The sequence below is a fragment of the Triticum aestivum genome, chromosome 5A (assembly GCF_018294505.1).
Source record: "Triticum aestivum cultivar Chinese Spring chromosome 5A, IWGSC CS RefSeq v2.1, whole genome shotgun sequence".
Classification (NCBI taxonomy): Eukaryota; Viridiplantae; Streptophyta; class Magnoliopsida; order Poales; family Poaceae; genus Triticum; species Triticum aestivum.
This window is the reverse complement of record NC_057806.1, coordinates 131,088,107-131,108,534: the sequence shown is the minus strand read 5'-3', so window position 1 is coordinate 131,108,534 and position 20,428 is coordinate 131,088,107.

Genomic DNA, 20,428 nt, shown 5'->3' with positions numbered 1-20,428 from the left:
AGGAAAGGGGTTAACAACTTACTAAACCTTACCCTACATGTGGCATGGACAAGTGGAAGCTTGAATCAAGTATGGGGGTTATCGGAACAAGACTCGATCTACGGTCGACTCGGGATATTTATATTTTCCTGGAATGATTGGCATAATATATTTCCTTGGTGGTACCCAACATGGTCACCCCCTGGCATGTCCCAACATGCACTCACTATTCATTCTCGTCACAACGAGATCCCTGTCTCACGGTCAGTTTCACTAGTGACAGATTCTTTCTTGCATGTTAGTCAGGACAAATATAGCCATGGGTGTCACGAGGCAATAACCACATCCACATGTGTTCATGTTTAAGTGAAACAATTCTATCAATGAATCCTCACATGCCTTAATATCATTATGCAAATTTTTATTTGAATTACCATACACATGATCAAAATTATTCTAGCAAGCAAACAACAAAACTTTCACCATATCAAGTGTTCAAGATGCTTGCCTTGAGCATGCAGAAAAGTTGGGTGTACTTCATAGGCTTTGAAAACACCATCTTCCCTCCACTTTCCTATTTTCAAAATAATGCAAATCTCACATAAAACCATACCAGTACAAAAAAAGTTGTTTGTATATTTTTTAAAATAAATACTACAATAAACTAGATGAAATTTTAGGAATAACAGAAAAACAATCAAGTTGTTTGGAGTTGCCTTGGAGGCGGTCAAAGTTGTAGTCAAATCTGTTTTTTAATTTAAAACTTAAAAAGAAAACGGTTCGCACGGAAATACATCTCCCTGTAGGGAGAATGCACTATGCTGAATGCGCCAGCGATTTAGACGAAAAAGAATAGAATCCTGACGGGTGGGTCCCACCCGTCAGGTTTGAAAATCGCGGGCGAGAACAGAGGGGAGGAGGGGGTGGTCACCGGCAGCGATCGACGACGATCCAGGGGATGGGGATGGTGCAGGTGTGCTCAGGGTGCTTCTCCGCATCGGTTGGTGGTGGATTTGGTCGCCGACGAGCAGCGTAACGACGGCGACAACGACGGCGACGTCGACTCCGGCGGACGGCGGCTTCGGGTGATGTGGGATCTCATCGGAGGGAGCTCCGAACGTCAAATTGATGCACGGGTCAGACGAAGAAACGGATTTTCAGGCTACTGGTGAAATTTGGGAGGTGGAGGTGGACGAACGGCGTCGGTTTCTTCTCGGGATCAAAGGCGGATCGGGCGGCCGGAGTTGGGGAAGAAGACCTCCCCGAGGCCGTTAGATCCCTCTGGTGTGCGATTGGGAATGGGTGGAGGTGGTGTGTGATCAAAAAGGGGCTCGAGGTGCCCTTTTATAGCCCGAGCGGCGATGACAGGAGACGACCGGATCACGCCGGAGTTGATTTGGCCCGTGGAGGTAGCTATGGCCGGTGCGCGTGAACAGTGGGTGTCGGTGTGGTCGGTATAATCTCCTCGAAGCGCCAGCGCGCTCGATTCCAAGCTCCACCGCCTCGCCCACAGCGAATCTCCCGTACGGCCAGGGCGGACGGCGCCAGCTCCGGCGACTGACAGCAGGGCCCTGAGCAGTCTGGACGGTGGTCTGCACCGCGAAGAAGTGCCGCATGGAGGAAGTGGTAGGCCTGGACGATGCGGCGTGTAATGGCGCGTCGGTGGCAGTGCCTAGCTGGCGGCTGCCCGTGGCTTGGCCGGCGGCCGTTGCACTGGTCTGGTGCCCCGCTGGTCGGTGCTAAGCTACTGGCGAGCGGGCCAGGGCGTCGTCTAGAAGGTTTGCAATGAAGGGGAGGAAGAGTGGAGTGCATGGCAGTGCCTTCCTCTGATTTTTACCCGAAATCAGTATGGTGCACAGAAGGTGTTCGACGAAATGCCAATGCTAGCTAGGCATTTTTGAAAATTTTGAAACTTTTAGTGGAGGCTCTCTGATGCGGTTCTAAGATTGTGTAAAAGTTTCAGAATTGTTCGAGTAGGAGAGATTGGGTTTGGAGCAAGGAATATGAATCTGGTCCAAATTTCATTCAAATGGAATTTGAATTATTTGAACTATGGACCCGAATGTTTTTGAAGAAATTCAATGAGGGTACTGATGTTTTGTTGTAGTAGGATTTGTGAGGCCAGAAGTGCTAAGGAGATCATAGTTCTTTTGCAATCCACAAGAATCAATAATTGTTGGAAAATTGGGTTTAGAAATAATTTGAATAACAAAAGAAATTTTTGTGTGGGTAGAATGGGGTATGGATTCTGCCATAGGGCAGGGGAGGTGCTTGAGAACACTTTTTGAAATAAAATTTGGGTCTAAAAGGGCCCCAATTTTAAAAAAGAAAATGAACTAGACAATTAAAGAAAAATTACTTCCATAATAATTTAAAATATGAAACTTTTCAGGATATTTGTGTCGGCGTTCTGGAAACCGGGGTACCCAGACTTGCCTGCCTGCGGCCCATGGCGTGACTCGATCGACGGCCTGGTACGGCCCATCTTCAGCACCAACAACACAAGACCCTCGCGAGGCGGACGACGCCAAGACCTCTAGAAGGAGTGGCCTCCTTGGGCTGGCTCCTGAGGGGCGGATATTTCCATGCGAGCCCTCACCTCATGATGTTCAGATGATGCAAGCCATGATGACCAAGGACAGGCGGGCGCCGGCGGGCGTAGTACAGCAGGTTTCCTCTTTGGTGCTAAAAAGGCAAGCGCGCACTCGGAGTCCCGAGGAATCAACCAAAGGTTTCCATTTCCATGCTACAAGACCAAGACCGCCAGGATGGCAGGATGGAGGTCATCGCCGAGCCCACCACGACGTCACGACCAGAAGCTTTGCAGGTGCAGACCACCTTTCGGCAGGATAAGATGTACTAGTTGTCTTCCTTCAAATTTGGTCGTTGTGGGATCCCTTCCCGCCTTCATTTTGGAAAGAGGACCAAGGCCACTATAAGTATAGCCTAGCCACCACCATAGAGAGGGGATTTGGACCATCCACACCCTCACACGCACAAGAACACACCTCCTGAGGTTGTTCTTTCATTGTACTAGTTCATCCTCAGTACACCTCGAGGCTAATCCACCACAAAGCAGGAGTAGGGTATTACACCGCAAGATGGCCCGAACCTGGGTAAACTGCCTTGTCCCGTTCTTCCTTAGTTCATCGAGCTACGCCGTGAGATCGATGAGTTGGCACACTGGGGAGGTTGAGTTCTTCGCACGCACCCCAGAGTTTGAATCTATCTTGGGTCTGCGGAGCCTCGAATCCGACATTTGGCGCGCCAGGTAGGGATGCGTCGAAGATTCACCTCTTCGCCTGTTGTACCCGCCCGCGCTGTTTGGCTCTCATGGCGGGCGGGCGCCGCTCCACTGACCGTACCATCGAGTGCGTTTGGAGGCGCCATAGGCCTCCGGGCCTTCACCCCCGCCTTGTGACGAGTGTAGTGGCCGCCCAAGTTCAGGACAAAGCTGCCGCCTCGGTTCGACGGCGCGGCAGATCTGGCAGGATTTCTCCAGGTGTATACGGAGGCTGTTTGGGTGGCTGGCGGAGATGGCAAGGCCATGGCGAACTGGCTATCCATAGCCCTTATAGGTGTGTCGCGCGCCTGGCTCCTGGGTTTGCCGGAGTCTTCAATGGTCTCCTGGGAGGAGCTGCGTGGTCTTTTCATCACGCGCTTCGCGCCGCCAGCGCCCCATGCCATCGCGGGCCTCCTTGGCGGCTCGCAGGCGCCGGCCTCGGACCGCCATGTCAAGCAGTTCTTCCGCTAGATGGGCGCCGCCCACGTGCAGCAGGGAGCTCCCCCGGGCTGGGTGGCACCTAAGTCCGACCTCATCTTAGACTCAAGGGACCACCGCGCGACCACGGTCGGCGCCGACGCGCTCCCGATGCTCTGTACCCCCACCATCTGCAATGTAGCAGTCACCAACACCCTCATCAACGGCGGCGCCGGCCTCAATGTCTTCTCCACGGAAGTATTCGGCCTGCTTCATGTGCCCCACGGCCGGCTTTGCCCCATCAAGCCTTTCTCCGGGGGTCGTTGATGGCTCCACCTGCCCCCTGGGGCAGATCCGCCTCCCCGCCACCTTTGGCACCTATGACAACTACCGCACCGAGCTCATCGACTTCGACATCACCCGCATCGGCCTCCTGTACAACGCCATTCTCGGGTACCCGGCCTTGGCAAAATTCATGGCGGCAACCCATCCTGGCTACAACCTCATGAAGATGTTGGGAAGCAGCGGCGTACTCACCGTGGCGGGGGACACCAAGGATGCGCTCTTGGCCCTCAAGCTCGCCTTCGGGGCCGCGGCGGCCGTGTTGCCAAGCGAGAAGGGAGCCCCGGAGGACCCAAGGGCTGCACCAGCAAAGAAGAAGCAGTTGTTCTCTCAAGATTGGGTCGAAACAAAGCAGGTGCCGGTCGATGAAGACGGAGGACCGGGCTCTACCTTCGCCATAGGCGCCGGCCTCCCCCCAGACCAAGAAGAGGCGCTGGTCAGCTTCCTCCGCACGAAAAAGGATGAGTTTGCGTGGGAAGCAGCGGACCTGGTCGGGGTCCCGCGCGGGGTAATCGAGCACCACCTAATGGTGTGCCCCAATGCACGCCCTGTAAAGCAGAAGACGCGGGGGCAAGCCCCGGAGAAGCAATCATTCATCGTCCAGGAGGCCCGCAAGCTGCAGGAGGCCGACGTCATTCGGGAAGTGCGGCACCCAGATTGGCTCGGGAACCCGATCATCGTCCCCAAGAAGGGCAGGAAGGAGCGCATGTGTGTTGACTTCACCAACCTCAACAAGGCCTGTCCTCAAGACCCCTTCCCTCTCCCGCGCATCTGTTAGGAAATGTAGCATGCAATTTCAAAAACATTCCTACTCTCACACAAGATCTATCTAGAATATGCATAGCAACGAGAGGGGGAGACTGTTTCCACATACCCTCGTAGACCGAAAGTGGAAGCATTTGACAATGCGGTTGATGTAGTCGAACTTCTTCTCGTTCCAACCGATCAAGCACCGAAACCTCCGAGTTCTGCACATGTTTAGCTCGATGACGTACCTCGAACTCTTGATCCAGCAAAGTGTCGAGGGAGAGTTCTGTCAGCACGACGACGTGGTGACGGTGATGGTGAATTGATCCGTGCAGGGCTTTGCCTAAGCACTATGTGAATATGATCGGAGGCGTAAACTATGGAGGGGGGCGCCGCACACGGATAGCAATGTTTGTTGTGTGTTCTAGCCGTCCCCCCCCCTCATATATATAGGTTGTAGGGGAGGAGAGGCAGCCAAGGGGGTGCCCCAAGTAGGAGGAATCCTACTTGCGCACCTCCCAATTCGGCCTCCCCCCTTTCCTATTCCAATTCGGAGTAGGAAGGGAAGAGATGGAAGGGGGAATCCAATTCCTTTTTTTCCTTTCCTCCTTCCCCTTTCCTTCTCCAATTTGGCTAGCCCATATGGGGGCGCACCAGCTCCTTGGTGGCTGGTGTGTTTCCCCTCTTGGCCCATAAGGCCCATATAGTTTTCCAGGGGTAGCCCGGAACCCCTTCCGGTGACCCGATACGTACCTGGTACCCCCAGAACACTTCCGGTGTCCAAATACCATCGCCCTATATATGAATCTTTACCTCTCGACCATTTAGAGACTCCTCGTCATGTCCGTGATCTCATCTGGGACTCCAAACAACATTCCGTCACCAAATCACATAACTCATATAATACAAAATCATCATCGAACGTTTAAGCATGCGGACCCTATGGGTTCGAGAACTATGTAGATATGACTGAGACACCTCTCCAGTCAATAACCAATAGAGGAACCTAGATGCTCATATTGGTTCCCACATATTCTACGAAGATCTTTATCGGTCGTACCGTAATGACAACATACTTTATTCCCATTGTCCGAGACACATCTCCAGTCAATAACCGAGACACATCTCCAGTCAATAACCAATAGCGGAACCTGGATGCTCATATTGGCTCCTACATATTCTACGAAGATCTTTATCGGTCAAACCGCATAACAACATACATTGTTCCCTTTGTCATCGGTATGTTACTTTCCCGAGATTCGATCATCGGTATCTTCATACCTAGTTCAATCTCATTACTGGCAAGTCTATTTACTCGTTCCATAATGCATCATCCCACAACTAACTCATTAGTCACATTGCTTGCAAGGCTTATCATGATGTGCATTACCGAGAGGGCCCAGAGATACCTCTCCGATACTCGGAGTGACAAATCCTAATCTCGACCTATGCCAACCCAAAAAAACACCTTCTGAGATACCTGTAGAGCATATTTATGATCACCCAGTTATGTTGTGACGTTTGATAGCACACAAGGTATTCCTTCGGTATCCGGGAGTTGCATAATCTCATAGTTGAAGGAATATGTATTTGACATGAAGAAAGCAATAGCAATAAAACTTAACGATCACTATGCTAAGCTAATGGATGGGTCTTGTCCATCACATCATTCTCCTAATGATGTGATCCCATTCATCAAATGACAACACATGTCTATGACTAGGAAACTTAACCATCTTTGATTAACGAGCTAGTCTAGTAGAGGCTTACTAGGGACACTGAGTTTTGTCTATGTATCCACACATGTATCAAGTTTCCAGTTAATACAATTCTAGCGTGAATAATAAAAATTTATCATGATATAAGGAAATATAAATAACCACTTTATTATTGCCTCTAGGGCATATTTCCTTCAGCATCGACCAAATCGTCGACTCCATCGCCGAGTGCGATTTACTATGCTTCTTGGACGCCTTCTCGGGCTATCACCAAATCAAGATGGCGGTGCAGGACGTTGAGAAGACAGCTTTTCTGACCCCGTCGTGGGGTGTACTGCTGCACGTGCATGCCTCGGGCTACGCAATGCCGGAGCAACCTTCCAGTGGCTAATGCACATCACCTTGGGCCTGCAGCTTGAGAGGAACGCCGAGGCGTACGTCGACGACATAGTGGTGAAATCTCGGGAGGCAAGAACACTTATCGAGGATCTGGAGGAGACTTTCACCAGCCTGCACAAGGTAAACCTGCGGCTCAACCTAGAGAAATGTGTATTCTGTGTCCCGTCTGGCAAGCTATTGGGCTTCCTGGTATCGCACAGAGGGATCGAGGCCAACCGAGAGAAAGTCAAGGCCATAGAAAGGATGAGTCCGCCGCAAACCCTCAAGGAGATGCAGAAGCTGGCGGGCTGCGTAACCTCGCTCGGGCGCTTCATCTCCAAGCTGGGGGAGTGCGCCCTCCCCTTCTTCAAGTTGATGAAAAAGAAGGACCCATTCGAGTGGACTCCGGAGGCTAACACGGCCTTCCAAGACCTTAAGAAGTACCTCACTAGCCCGCCGGTGATGGTAGCGCCGCGCCCCCTTGAACCTTTGGTGCTCTACCAAGCCGCCACGGCTCACTCTGCCAGCGCAGTGCTGGTGGCGGTCCGCGAGGAGCGCCAGACCAGGGGCTCGCAGAGCAGCACGTCGCACCCAGTTGAGGTGCCGCGGCCTCAGGACGACACTCCTGAGGCCTCGGCCGCCCCACCAGTCGGCAGGGCTCCTGAGGATGGCGCCCTCGAGGCCATGGTAGCCCCGACAAATGACAAGGCTCCTGAGGCCCCCCAACCTCGGGAGGAATAGGACCCCGCCAATGCCTCCACCCTCGTCGAACACCCGGGGTACTTCGTCAGCATGGTGTTGCGCGATGTGTGGGTGCGCTACCCGATGCCACAGAAGCTATTGCTCGTGCTCCTTGTCGCCTCCCGAAAGCTACACCACTACTTCCAAGGCCACCCCATTAAGGTGTTGGGGAATGTAGTATTTCAAAAAAATATTCCTACGATCACATAACATCTATCTAGGAGATGCATAGCAACAAGAGGGTGAGAGTATGTCTATGTACCATCGTAGACCGAAAGCGGAAGTGTTATGAAATGCGGTTGATGTAGTTGAACGTCTTCGCGATCCAACCGATCAAGTACCGAACGCATGACACCTCCACGATCTGCACACGTTCAGCTCGGTGATGTCCCTCGTACTCTTGATCCAGTTGAGGCCGAGGGAGAGTTTTGTCAGCACGACGGTGTGATGAAGGTGATGATGAAGTTACCGATGCAGGGCTTCGCCTAAGCACTACAACGATATGATCAAGGTGGAATTCTGTGGAGGGGGGCACCGCACACGGCTAAACAATCAAATTGTGTTTCTATGGGGTGCCCCCCCTCCCTTGTATATAAAGGGGGAGGAGGAGAGGACCGGCCCTCATAGGGTGTGCCCAAGGGGGGAGTCCTACTCCCAGTAGGAGTAGGTTTCCCCCCTTCCTAGTTGGAGTAGGAGAAGAAGGAAGAGGGAGAGGGAGAGAAGGAAAGTGGGTCACCCCCCCCCACCACCACCCCAATTCGGATTGGGCTTGGGGGGGCACGCCCTCCACATGGCCGCCTCCTCCTCTCTTCCACTAAGGCCCAATAAGGCCCATTGTCTCCCCGGGGGGTTCCAGTAACCTCCCGGTACTTCGGAAAATGCCTGAACTCATCCGGAACCATTCTGGTGTGCAAACATAGCCTTCCAATATATCGATCTTTATGTCTCGACCATTTTGAGACTCCTCGTCATGTCCGTGATCACATCCGGGACTCTGAACTGCCTTCGGTACATCAAAACACATAAACTCATAATGCTGATCGTCATCGAATGTTAAGCGTGCGGACCCTATGGGTTCGAGAACTATGTAGACACGACTGAGACTCATCTCCGGCCAATAACCAATAGAGGAACCCGGATGCTCATATTGGTTCCTACATATTCTACGAAGATCTTTATCGGTCAAACCGTATAACAACATACGTTGTTCCCTTTGTCATCGGTATGTTACTTGCCCGAGATTCGATCGTCGATATCTCAATACGTAGTTCAATCTCGTTACCGGCAAGTCTCTTTACTCGTTCTGTAATGCATCATCCCGCAACTAACTCATTAGTCACATTGCTTGCAAGGCTTATAGTGACGTGCACTACCGGGAGGGCCCAGAGATACCTCTCCGATACACGGAGTGACAAATCCTAATCTTGATCTATGCCAACAAACACCATCGGAGACACCTGTAGAGCAACTTTATAGTCACCCAGTTACGTTGTGACATTTGATAGCACACTAAGTGTTCCTCCGGTATTCGGGAGTTGCATAATCTCATAGCCATACGAACATGTATAAGTTATGAAGAAAGCAATAGCTATAAACTAAATGATCATAGTGCTAAGATAACGGATGGGTCAAGTCAATCACATCATTCTATAATGCTGTGATCCCGTTTATCAAATGACAACTCATGTCTATGGTTAGGAAACTTAACCATATTTGATTAACGAGCTAGTCAAGTAGAGGCATACTAGTGACACTCTGTTTGTCTATGTATTCACACATGTACTAAGTTTACGGTTAATACAATTCTAGCATGAATAATAAACATTTATCATGATATAAGGAAATATAAATAACAAATTTATTATTGCCTTTAGGGCATATTTCCTTCAGTCTCCCACTTGCACTAGAGTCAATAATCTAGATTACATTGTAATGATTCTAACACCCATGGAGTCTTGGTGCTGATCATGTTTTGCTCGTGAGAGAGGCTTAGTCAATGGGTCTGCAACATTCAGATCTGTATGTATTTTGCAAATCTCTATGTCTCCCTCCTTGACTTGATCGCGGATGGAATTGAAGCGTCTCTTGATGTGTGTGGTTCTCTTGTGAAATCTGGATTCTTTTGCCAAGGCAATTGCACCAGTATTGTCACAAAAGATTTTCATTGGACCCAATGCACTAGGTATGACATCTAGATCGGATATGAACTCCTTCGTCCAGACTCCTTCATTTGATGCTTCTGAAGCAGCTATGTATTCCGCTTCACACGTAGATCTCGCAATGATGCTTTGCTTAGAACTGCACCAACTGACAGCTCCACCATTCAATAAAAATACTTATCCGGTTTGTGACTTAGAGTCATCCAGATCAGTGTCAAAGCTTGCATCGACGTAACCGTTTATGACGAGCTCTTTGTCACCTCCATAAATGAGAAACATATCCTTAGTCCTTTTCAGGTATTTTAGGATATTCTTGACCGTTGTCCAGTGATCCACTCCTAGATTACTTTGGTACCTCCCTGCTAAACTAATAGCAAGGCACACATCAGGTCTGGTACGCAGCATTGCTTACATGATAGAACCTATGGCTGAAGCATAGGGAATAACTTTCATTTTCTCTCTATCTTCTGCAGTGGTTGGGCATTGAGTCTGACTCAACTTCACACCTTGTAACACAGGCAAGACACTTTCTTTGCTTGATCCATTTTGAACTTCTTCAAAACTTTATCAAGGTATGTGCTTTGTGAAAGTCCAATTAAGCGACTTGATCTATCTCTATTGATCTTGATGCCCAATATATAAGCAGCTTCACCGAGGTATTTCATTGAAAAATTCTTATTTAGGTATCCTTTTATGCTATTCAGAAATTCAGTATCATTTCCGATCAACAATATGTCATCCACATATAATATCAGAAATGCTACAGAGCTCCCACTCACTTTCTTGTAAATACAGGCTTCTCCAAAAGACTGTATAAAACCATATGCTTTGATCACACTATCAAAGCGTTTATTTCAACTCTGAGATGCTTGCACCAGTCCATAAATGGATCGCTGGATCTTACACACTTTGTTAGCACCTTTTGGATCGACAAAACCTTTTGGTTGCATCATATACAACTCTTCTTTAAGATATCCATTAAGGATTGCAGTTTTGACATCCATTTGCCAAATTTCATAACCATAAAATGCGGCAATTGCTAACATGATTCGGACGGACTTAAGCATTGCTACGGGTGAGAAGGTCTCATCATAGTCAACTGCTTGAACTTGTCAAAAACCTTTCGCAACAAGTTGAACTTTGTAGACAGTAACATTACCGTCAGCGTCAGTCTTCTTCTTGAAGATCCATTTATTCTCTATGGCTTGCCGATCATCGGGCAAGTCAACCAAAGTACGTAGTTTGTTCTCATACATGGATCCCATCTCATATTTCATGGCCTCAAGCCATTTTGTGGAATCTGGGCTCATTATCACTTCCTCATAGTTCGTAGGTTCATCATGGTCAAGTAACATGACTTCCAGAATAGGATTACCGTACCACTCTGGTGTGGATCTTACTCTGGTTGACCTACGCGGTTCAGTAGTAACTTCACCAGAAGTTTTAAGATCATCATCATTAGCTTCCTCACTAATTGGTGTAGGAATCATTGGAACGGATTTCTGTGATGAGCTACTTTCCAATAAGGGAGCAGGTACAATTACCTCATCAAGTTCTACTTTCCTCCCACTCACTTCTTTCGAGAGAAACTCCTTCTCTAGAAAGGATCCATTCTTAGCAACGTATAGCTTGCCTTCGGATTTGTGATAGAAGGTGTACCCAACAGTCTCTTTTGGGTATCCTATGAAGACACATTTCTCCGATTTGGGTTCGAGCTTATCAGGTTTAAGCTTTTTCACATAAGCATCGCAACCCCAAACTTTAAGAAACGACAACTTGGGTTTCTTGCCAAACCATAGTTCATAAGGGGTCGTCTCAACGGATTTTGATGGTGCCCTATTTAACGTGAATGCAGTCGTCTCTAAAGCATAACCCCAAAACGATGGCGGTAAATCTATAAGAGACATCATAGATCGCACCATATCTAATAAAGTGCGGTTACGACATTCGGACACACCATTACGCTGTGGTGTTCCAGGTGGCGTGAGTTGCGAAACTATTTCGCATTGTTTCAAATGAAGACCAAACTCGTAACTCAAATATTCTCCTCCACGATCAGATCGTAGAAACTTTATTTTCTTGTTACGATAATTTTCTACTTCACTCTGAAATTCTTTGAACTTTTCAAATGTTCCAGACTTATGTTTCATCAAGTAGATATACCCATATCTGCTCAAATCATCCGTGAAGGTCAGAAAATAACGATACCCACCACGAGCATCAACACTCATCTAACCGCATACATCAGTATGTATTATTTCCAATAAGTCTGTTGCTCGTTCCATTGTTCTGAAGAACGGAGTCTTAGTCATCTTGCCCATGAGACATGGTTTGCAAGCATCAAGTGATTCCAAAAGTCCATCAACATGGAGTTTCTTCATGTGCTTTACACCAATATGACCCAAATGGCAGTGCCACAAATAAGTTGCACTATCATTATTAAACTTATATCTTTTGGCTTCAATACTATGAATACTAGATGATGCCCCGCGTGTTGCTGCGAGAACTCTTTATTCTACGCACATGAATATATGATAATATATAAAATGAAGAATTTCGTTTGCACAATATATGATCTGAAGACTGAAATCTACAAAAGGACATGTTACTGTGATTGTAAAGATGGAAAAATGTGAATTCTTCGATCGCGTTGTGGCATACTAATCTCATATGTTTTACACAGATACTAATGTATAAAACACTCCAAAAACATGGATCTGAAATGGAGATGTCCTGAACGGTTATGTGCAAATTTCCACTTTGAGATACATTTTTTGTGTTATGTGTGATTGTAGATGTAACTCAATCGTATGCATGTCAGTACATTAGAACCACGCAATATAAGTACATACCGGCAAGTGTACAGAACCGATGTTACAATGGATAGTCGTAATGCTCCTAAAACATCGATAGTAGTCGGGACTTGTCTTCATTATTCAACTAAGATAGCTTATAGCAAATCATTAGTGAGAATCCCTTTCCCTTTTCAAGTGAAAAGGTATGGTCCGAGGCGAAGCTAATGCAACAGTAATGGCTGATACTTGACATTAATGAATGATAGCATAGTCAGACTTCATCTTGCTGAGGATAATATGGAAGCATTTCACTATGGAAACTGGGTATTGTGCAAACTATATAAAACTGAAATAGATGGCATACTGAGATCGGGCAGAAATAATTTTGTGCCTTGTAGAATATACTTAGAGAATATGGCACAACACAATCTAGAGATACAGTCAAAATTGCACGTAGTTGAAAGTTGAGAAAAGAAGTCAGCTGCAAGAAAGAATTATATATGTAGGTGAGACAACATATCAATCAGTCACCTGCGACTTAAGTAGGAAAAGAACGAAGGTAAAAATACAGAGGGAGTTGTCAAGCTTTTACCGAAATCACAAAGGGCTCCACCGAAAATTGAACAGTGCACCGGAAATAGCACCAGCCGAGGTATCAGATGCATATAATATAATATATAAAAACTAATTGCACAGCTTGTTTCCATCCTCAGCTTCAAAGCTTACGTCGAGCATCTCCCTACAATTCAGCAGATTCCTAAAGGTGCCGAGATAGCAAATTAATTGAAGAAGCAGATTCCTCCTCCAAAACAGTGATTGAAATTTCATCTGCAGAAGAAAAACTATCTAGAAATCTTAAACATTCCAGCTCCCAGCAAAAGGAAATATAAGGAAAATTAGTTGAGTATGAAAGATCAAAAGAAAGGCAAGAAAAATTAATCTTGGCAAGGTGAGAAAATTCATGGTATTGGCGATGGAGGTGGATCCCAAATCAGTCATTGCTTAGTTGAAAATTTAATCTTGGTAAGGCGAGAAAATTCATGGTATTTATTACTGTTTAACAGGATATCTTCACCTAGTTTTGGGACTTCTGTTCTGGCCATGGCGAGCAGTGACACCAACCGTGAATCCTTCATGCAGATTTTATACCTACAATATGCAAGCTCGAGTTACTCATGTATGAGAAATTAAATTAATTATATTGATGAAGCAAGCAAAGCCAAACTACAAAAAGGCCCTCTTTGTCCTCTCTCATCAAAAGCTAGGTCGACCTTACTGAGTTCATGACGGGCAGCAGCAAAGATTCTTGGTGGTGCTGCGACAGCGCAGCATGGGCATGGGTGTGGAGGGCAGACGTGGCCGGCAAATCTGATGTAGATGGTCGGAGGAGCTGGCTGAGCAAAGCCGACGCACGGCACCATCGAGGTACTACGGGAGTGCGGCGGCGCCGTATAGGAGCGGCGTGGTAGTAGGCAGCAAGCCCCCTATTTGAGTGGTGATGGGGTCGCGTGTGTGGGAAGTTGACTCAGATAAAGAACTCTTGGAAGATGAGATGTGGACCTCTAAAGGTTGCTCTGTTCGCTGGAGAGAAAGTGCGGTGGGAAGGAGAATAATACGATGCACCATTACGCCTTTGATTAACCATCATGTTGCAGTGCTCATCCGTTACAGAATACAGAAGAGGAAACGACCAAAGGGATGGTTGTGTTGTAAAAATAAATAATCAAACAACCTGTTGGCCCCCTTGTGTTCACTAACAGAATGCATGCATGTGATAGTTAGTGACGTGGCTGGATGCCTTGACGTGGATAGCTCCATGTGAAGATACATAGGGGTGGGATAGGTGGGGCACATGTAGTGATGTGGATAGTTTGCATGTCAAGATAATTGAGATAGTGGGGATGAACTTCTTAAGTATATAGGATGTGTATCACTATTATCAAGATTTAGCAAAAAATAGACCACTCATCAAGGGTGCATGACCATAAAAGATATTACTCATATAAATAGAACAAGCATTATTCTCTAATTTAAATGAATAACCATCTCGCATCAAACAAGATCCAGATATAATGTTCATGTTTAACGTTGGCACCAAATAACAATTATTCAGGTTTAGAACTAATCCCGAAGGTAGATGTAGAGGTAGCATGCCGAAGGCGATCACATCGACTTTGGAACCATTTCCCACGCGCATCGTCACCTCGTCCTTAGCCAATCTTCGCTTAATTCGTAGCCCCTGTTTCGAGTTGCAAATATTAGCAACAGAACCAGTATCAAATACATAGGCGCTACTGCGAGCATTAGTAAGGTACACATCAATAACATGTATATCAAATATATCTTTCACTTTGCCATCCTTCTTATCCGCCAAATACTTGGGGCAGTTCCGCTTCCAGTGACCAATCCCTTTGTAGTAGAAGCACTCAGTCTCAGGCTTAGGTCTAGACTTGGGCTTCTTCACTTGAGCAACACCTTGCTTGTTGTTCTTCTTGAAGTTCCCCTTCTTCCCTTTGCCCTTCTTCGTGAAACTGGTGGTCTTGTTGACCATCAACACTTGATGCTCCTTCTTGATTTCTACCTCCGCAGCCTTTAGCATTCCGAAGAGCTTGGGAATTGTCTTATCCATCCCTTGCATATTATAGTTCATCACGAAGCTCTTGTAGCTTGGTGGTAGTGATTTAAGAACTCTGTCAATGACACTATCATCAGGAAGATTAACTCCTAGCTGAGTCAAGTGGTTGTGGTACCCAGACATTCTGAGTATATGTTCACTGACTGAACTATTCTCCTCCATTTTGCAGTTGTAGAACTTATTGGAGACTTCATATCTCTCAATCTGGGCATTTGCTTGAAATGTTAACTTCAACTCCTAGAACATCTCATATGATCCATGACGTTCAAAACGTCATTGAAGTCTCAGTTCTAATCCATAAAGCATGGCACGCTGAACTATCCAGTAGTCATCAGCTTTGCTTTGCCAGACGTTCTTAATGTCGTCAGCAGCATCTGCAGCAGGCTTGTCACCCAGCGGTGCTTCCAGGACATAATTCTTTTGTGCAGCAATGAGAATAATCCTCAAGTTATGGACACAGTCCGTGTAATTGCTACCATCATCTTTCAACTTAGCTTTCTCTAGGATCGCATTAAAATTCAACGGAACAACAACACGGGCCATTTATCTACAACAACATAGACATGCAAAATACTATCAGGTACTAAGTTCGTGATAAATTAAAGTTCAATTTAATCATATTACTTAAGAACTCCCACTTAGATAGACATCCCTCTAATCATCTAAGTGATCACGTGATCCATATCAACTAAACCATGTCCGGTCATCACGTGAGATGGAGTAGTTTTCAATGGTGAACATCACTATTTTGATCATATCTAGTATATGATTCACGCTCGAGCTTTCGGTCTCAGTGTTCCGAGGCCATATCTGCATATTCTAGGCTCTTCAAGTTTAACCCGAGTATTCTGCTTGTGCAAAACTGGCTTGCACCTGTTGTATGTGAACGTAGAGCTTATCACACCCGATCATCATGTGGTGTCTCGGCACAACGAACTGTAGCAACTATGCATACTCCGAGAGAACACTTGTACCTTGAAATTTAGTGAGAGATCATCTTATAATGCTACCGCCGTATTAAGAAAATAAGATGCATAAAGGATAAATATCACATGCAATCAATATAAGTGATATGATATGGCCATCATCATCTTATGCCTTTGATCTCCATCTCCAAAGCACCGTCATGATCACCATCGTCACCGGCTTGACACCTCACTACTGCAGGATGCTGCTAATGCGACACTATGATCAGAGACCCTTCGAGAAACTGTGTGCGATGCAATAATCACAAATGGTGGTGTATGAAAACTGTCAAAAAAGGTGCAAAATGTTTGCGGTGGAGGATGCATCAAACACAGCTCAGATTTTAGTTGCGTGTGTGATGAAGGTCATACGGTTCAGTTCAATTAACTATTTGCGATGAGGAGGAACAAAAGAAACGGACAGCCAGATGAAGGTGTGTCCGATACACAGCATACGGTTCACTCGGATGAACTGTTTGTGATTAGGCAACACAAAAGAAACGAGCAGCCAGATGAAGGTGTGTGCGATATACAACATACGGTTCACTCGGATGAACTGTTTGTGATTAGGCAACACAAAAGAAACGGTTAGCCAGATCAAGGTGTGTGTGATATACGGCATGCGGTTCACTCGGATGAACTATTTGTGTTGACACAAGAGAACGAAATGGTTCAACTTAACAAGACGTGTGTGTTGTGCGATGGGATTGCATGCGGTTCACTCGGCCCTTGTCGTCAGTATGTGACCTCTGTGGCAACCGTTCGCTCCCCAGGCACCTCTTCGTGTACCATGGCAACTGTCCATCGACTCTTGGCCTTTCCCTCTTGATTTGGAACTGCCGTCGCACGCTAGCTCTTCCTCCCTCCTACATTTTCCTTCACCCTTCCTTGCCATTGTTTGATCATCTTCTCCATGGAGGGAACAAGCCGAAAACGACCCCATTATTCTTACCCTAGTCTGAATGATGACGCGGTGGAGGAACTCATTGATCGGTGCGACGTCATCACCTCGGCTAGAATGGCATGTTCGTTCAAGACCATTCTCGACTCAACTAATAACATAATTACAAGGAATCAAAGGGTCCAGGAGCGGTTTGATCTCCCCTATCTTCTTCATCGTGACCCTGTTGACTGGCGCGGGGACAAGGGAAGCCTCGCCTTGTGTAAGTTGATGCCGCTTGATGATGATATGTATGATGTTAAGACGCCATCGCTTGAGGGCAAGGCTTGGGCAGGCGCAAATGGAGATTGGGTTGTTTATATTGGGTACAACTGCGAGTGGGAACTTGTGAATGTGTACACTCGTCACCAGGTTCCACTTCCAAAAATCTCAGACAACTGCCCAGAGGTTGAGTACACCAGTATTCTATGTGAGTTCAAATACGATCATGCTGACTATCATCTACGGAAGATAGCAATTTGTCGAGTTCCCAACCGCTCTTGGGGTTATAGGAATGCTTGTGTTGTCGCTATCTTGACAAGCTTGTTGCCGTCGTTCATGGTTCGACTCGATGGATATTGCTCAAAAATCAGTTTCTATACACGGATGAGTACTGTGATGCAATTCAATACGAGGGTCTTGTGTTTGCTGCCACCACTCGTGGCACTATTTTTGCATGGAATCCTTATGATTTCGGTATGTTTGTCTTCCACCGTAATTATAATTGTTTCATCCACATGCATGCGGGCTAGCTAGTTTCCCTTTACTAATTAACCTTCTTGTGTTTCCAAGGTCCTGTGAACATTTCACCACCTATACTTGAAAATTTTATGCACGAGCATGAGGACGAGCAGGACCCATATACTCAGTGGCGCCTAGCAACTTATTCCAATGGATCACCTCTTCTTGTCTGTATACAGGGCACTGCTGACGTTACTAAGGAAGTAGGTGTTGTCTCATATGGTCGCACTCTCCGGACCTATTCCAACATCCGTTGCAGGGTATTCGGGATGGATACTAGTGTACTAGCACCAACACCTTCTCCCTGGTTCAGTATTGAAAGTCTTGGAGGAAACTCGCTCTTCCTTGGACAAAACTATCCAATGATGGTGGAAGGTGATCCAAATGTTGTTGACACAATGTTACTACCATTTATGAGAAGCAATTGTATATATACCTTGGACATTACTATGCTTCCCTATCGTCCCAATATGGGTCCTGACATAGGCCGCTTCAGCCTCGATGATCAGTCCTGCGTTGGTCTCGAGATTGATAGTAGTTGGCCCTTCCCAGAGAATCACTTCTGGTTCAAAGCAAACGTTTCCAATGCTGACGAGTGGTTGAGCTGAAGTTCATTTCATCGCTTTCTTATTTGTTGTGTGAGAAAAACTTTACTAGAATGTTTTGTTGGAAATGATCTATAATCCAACGTGTATCCTCGTTGTCGTTGTGGGTTGATGACTTGTTGTATGTAATCAATGGTACATTTGCATATGCGTCCATGAACTCACGCCTGCTAGTGGTGTCCATATGAACAGTGCTAGTGATTTTAGTTGCAAAAATTAGATAGTGCTAGTGATTTGTAGCTGCATATTTTGACAAATCGCAGTGTTACAAGGTTGAAAAATGGCAATGTTACTAGATAAACAAATGTCAATCTTTCCAGTTTGATAAATGGCAGCATACCCAAAATGATAGATATGCAAATCTTACCCAATTGTTTGTACGTGGTTGCACACGGGTCATGCAAAACAAGTGTTTGCGTTGAAGGGATGCAGAAATCCTGTTCGGCACATTTTCCCTTGGCTTCCTGGGGAAGCTGTCGGTTTGCATACGGGTGTTCTAACTAAAATGTTTGTGATGAGTGTTTTATATTTACAAACCGTTAACCTTTTTTCAAAATAAAATCGTTTGATAGGTCTGTACATTAAGAGAGAAAAACGCAAGTTCGTTCAAACCATATCTTTCATTCAGTCACACTGCGAATTTATATTCATCTGATCGAGAATTTGAGATACAGTATTAAACCCCCCAAAAAAAATTCCGGCGGTGACGGAGGCGGCGTGCCACGCCGTCGTTGTCGTCCTCCGGGACACCGTTGTTGAAGTCTTCAAGGAAGCACAGTTTTTTCTTCACTTGTAAATCAAACATCATGTCGTCGCGCGATCGACGGGCGGGGCACGGGAGGACGGCAACTGGCATCGCTGAGAGGTAGCGGTTAACGGCAGCGTCCATGCCGCTGAGGGGGCACGCGCATGGGCACATGCAGGGGCGTGGCGGGTGCAGCCAAATGCATGGGGACCGGTCGCCGCGGTGGGTGGAGGGGCGCGCACGGGCACGGCGGGTGTAGTCAAACGCACGGGGGCCAGCGCCACGGTGGGTGGAGGGGCGCGCACGGGCACAGGCACGGGCACTGTTACTCGCATGTACACGAGCTCGCGCGGGTCTGCGGAGACCTCGCTGACGCTCGTGGCTTCCAGCTCTGCGATAGTGCTCGGCAGCCCGCCCGTCAATGCTACGGGGATGGTCGCTGGCGCGGGCACGGGGATGGGAGCTGGGACGGGAGCGGGGGAAGAAACCGCCGAGGCCAGCTCGTTCTGGGCCATGTCCATGAGGCCCCATTCCTCCTTATTTTCTATCTCCTCCGGCTTGGAGTCGACTTCACCAAACTTGAAGACTAGTGGAAGATGATCATTCTGCGCCATGGTGTTGGTCCAGGTCAGTGGGGGGAGGGGAATGGGAGGCGAACAGTAAGGCCACCCGTATTAAACAGCGGCTCGGGCGCCATTAATGGAGAGGAAGGCGGGCGGCCATGGAAGTCAAAGGGCTCGCTTCCCAGTAAGCCTGCGCAGCATACAGCTCGCACGCTTCCCGGTGAGCCTGCGCATTGGAGGACGGCTTGCACGCCTCTCGGTCAGCCTGCGCACCGGACTGCGCTCGCACGCCTCCCGTTCAGTCAAGGTCAAGCAGCTGTCCGCACGGCACCTCCTATAGCCATTAAAACCAAGACACATGGCGTCACGTGAATGGTTAACAGAACGCACATGGTTTTAATTATACAAACGTTTGAGATATTAAAGTGGTAGCTATTTTTTCAAAATGCCTTTGTTGGTTTTCATTATTGGAGTGCGCCTTCTCTCAAAATAGACACGAAAAATACCACATCATGTCGGGTGCCATTCCATGATAGCATGCTAAGTTTCATGAATTTCAGACGAGTTTTGGATTTACTAGAATTTAAAACCAGGCATCCCAATGTTTTGCCCGCAATCAACGGTGCCCTGGTGTTTGAAATTCATTCTCATTTCTTGCATGGGACCTAAGCATGC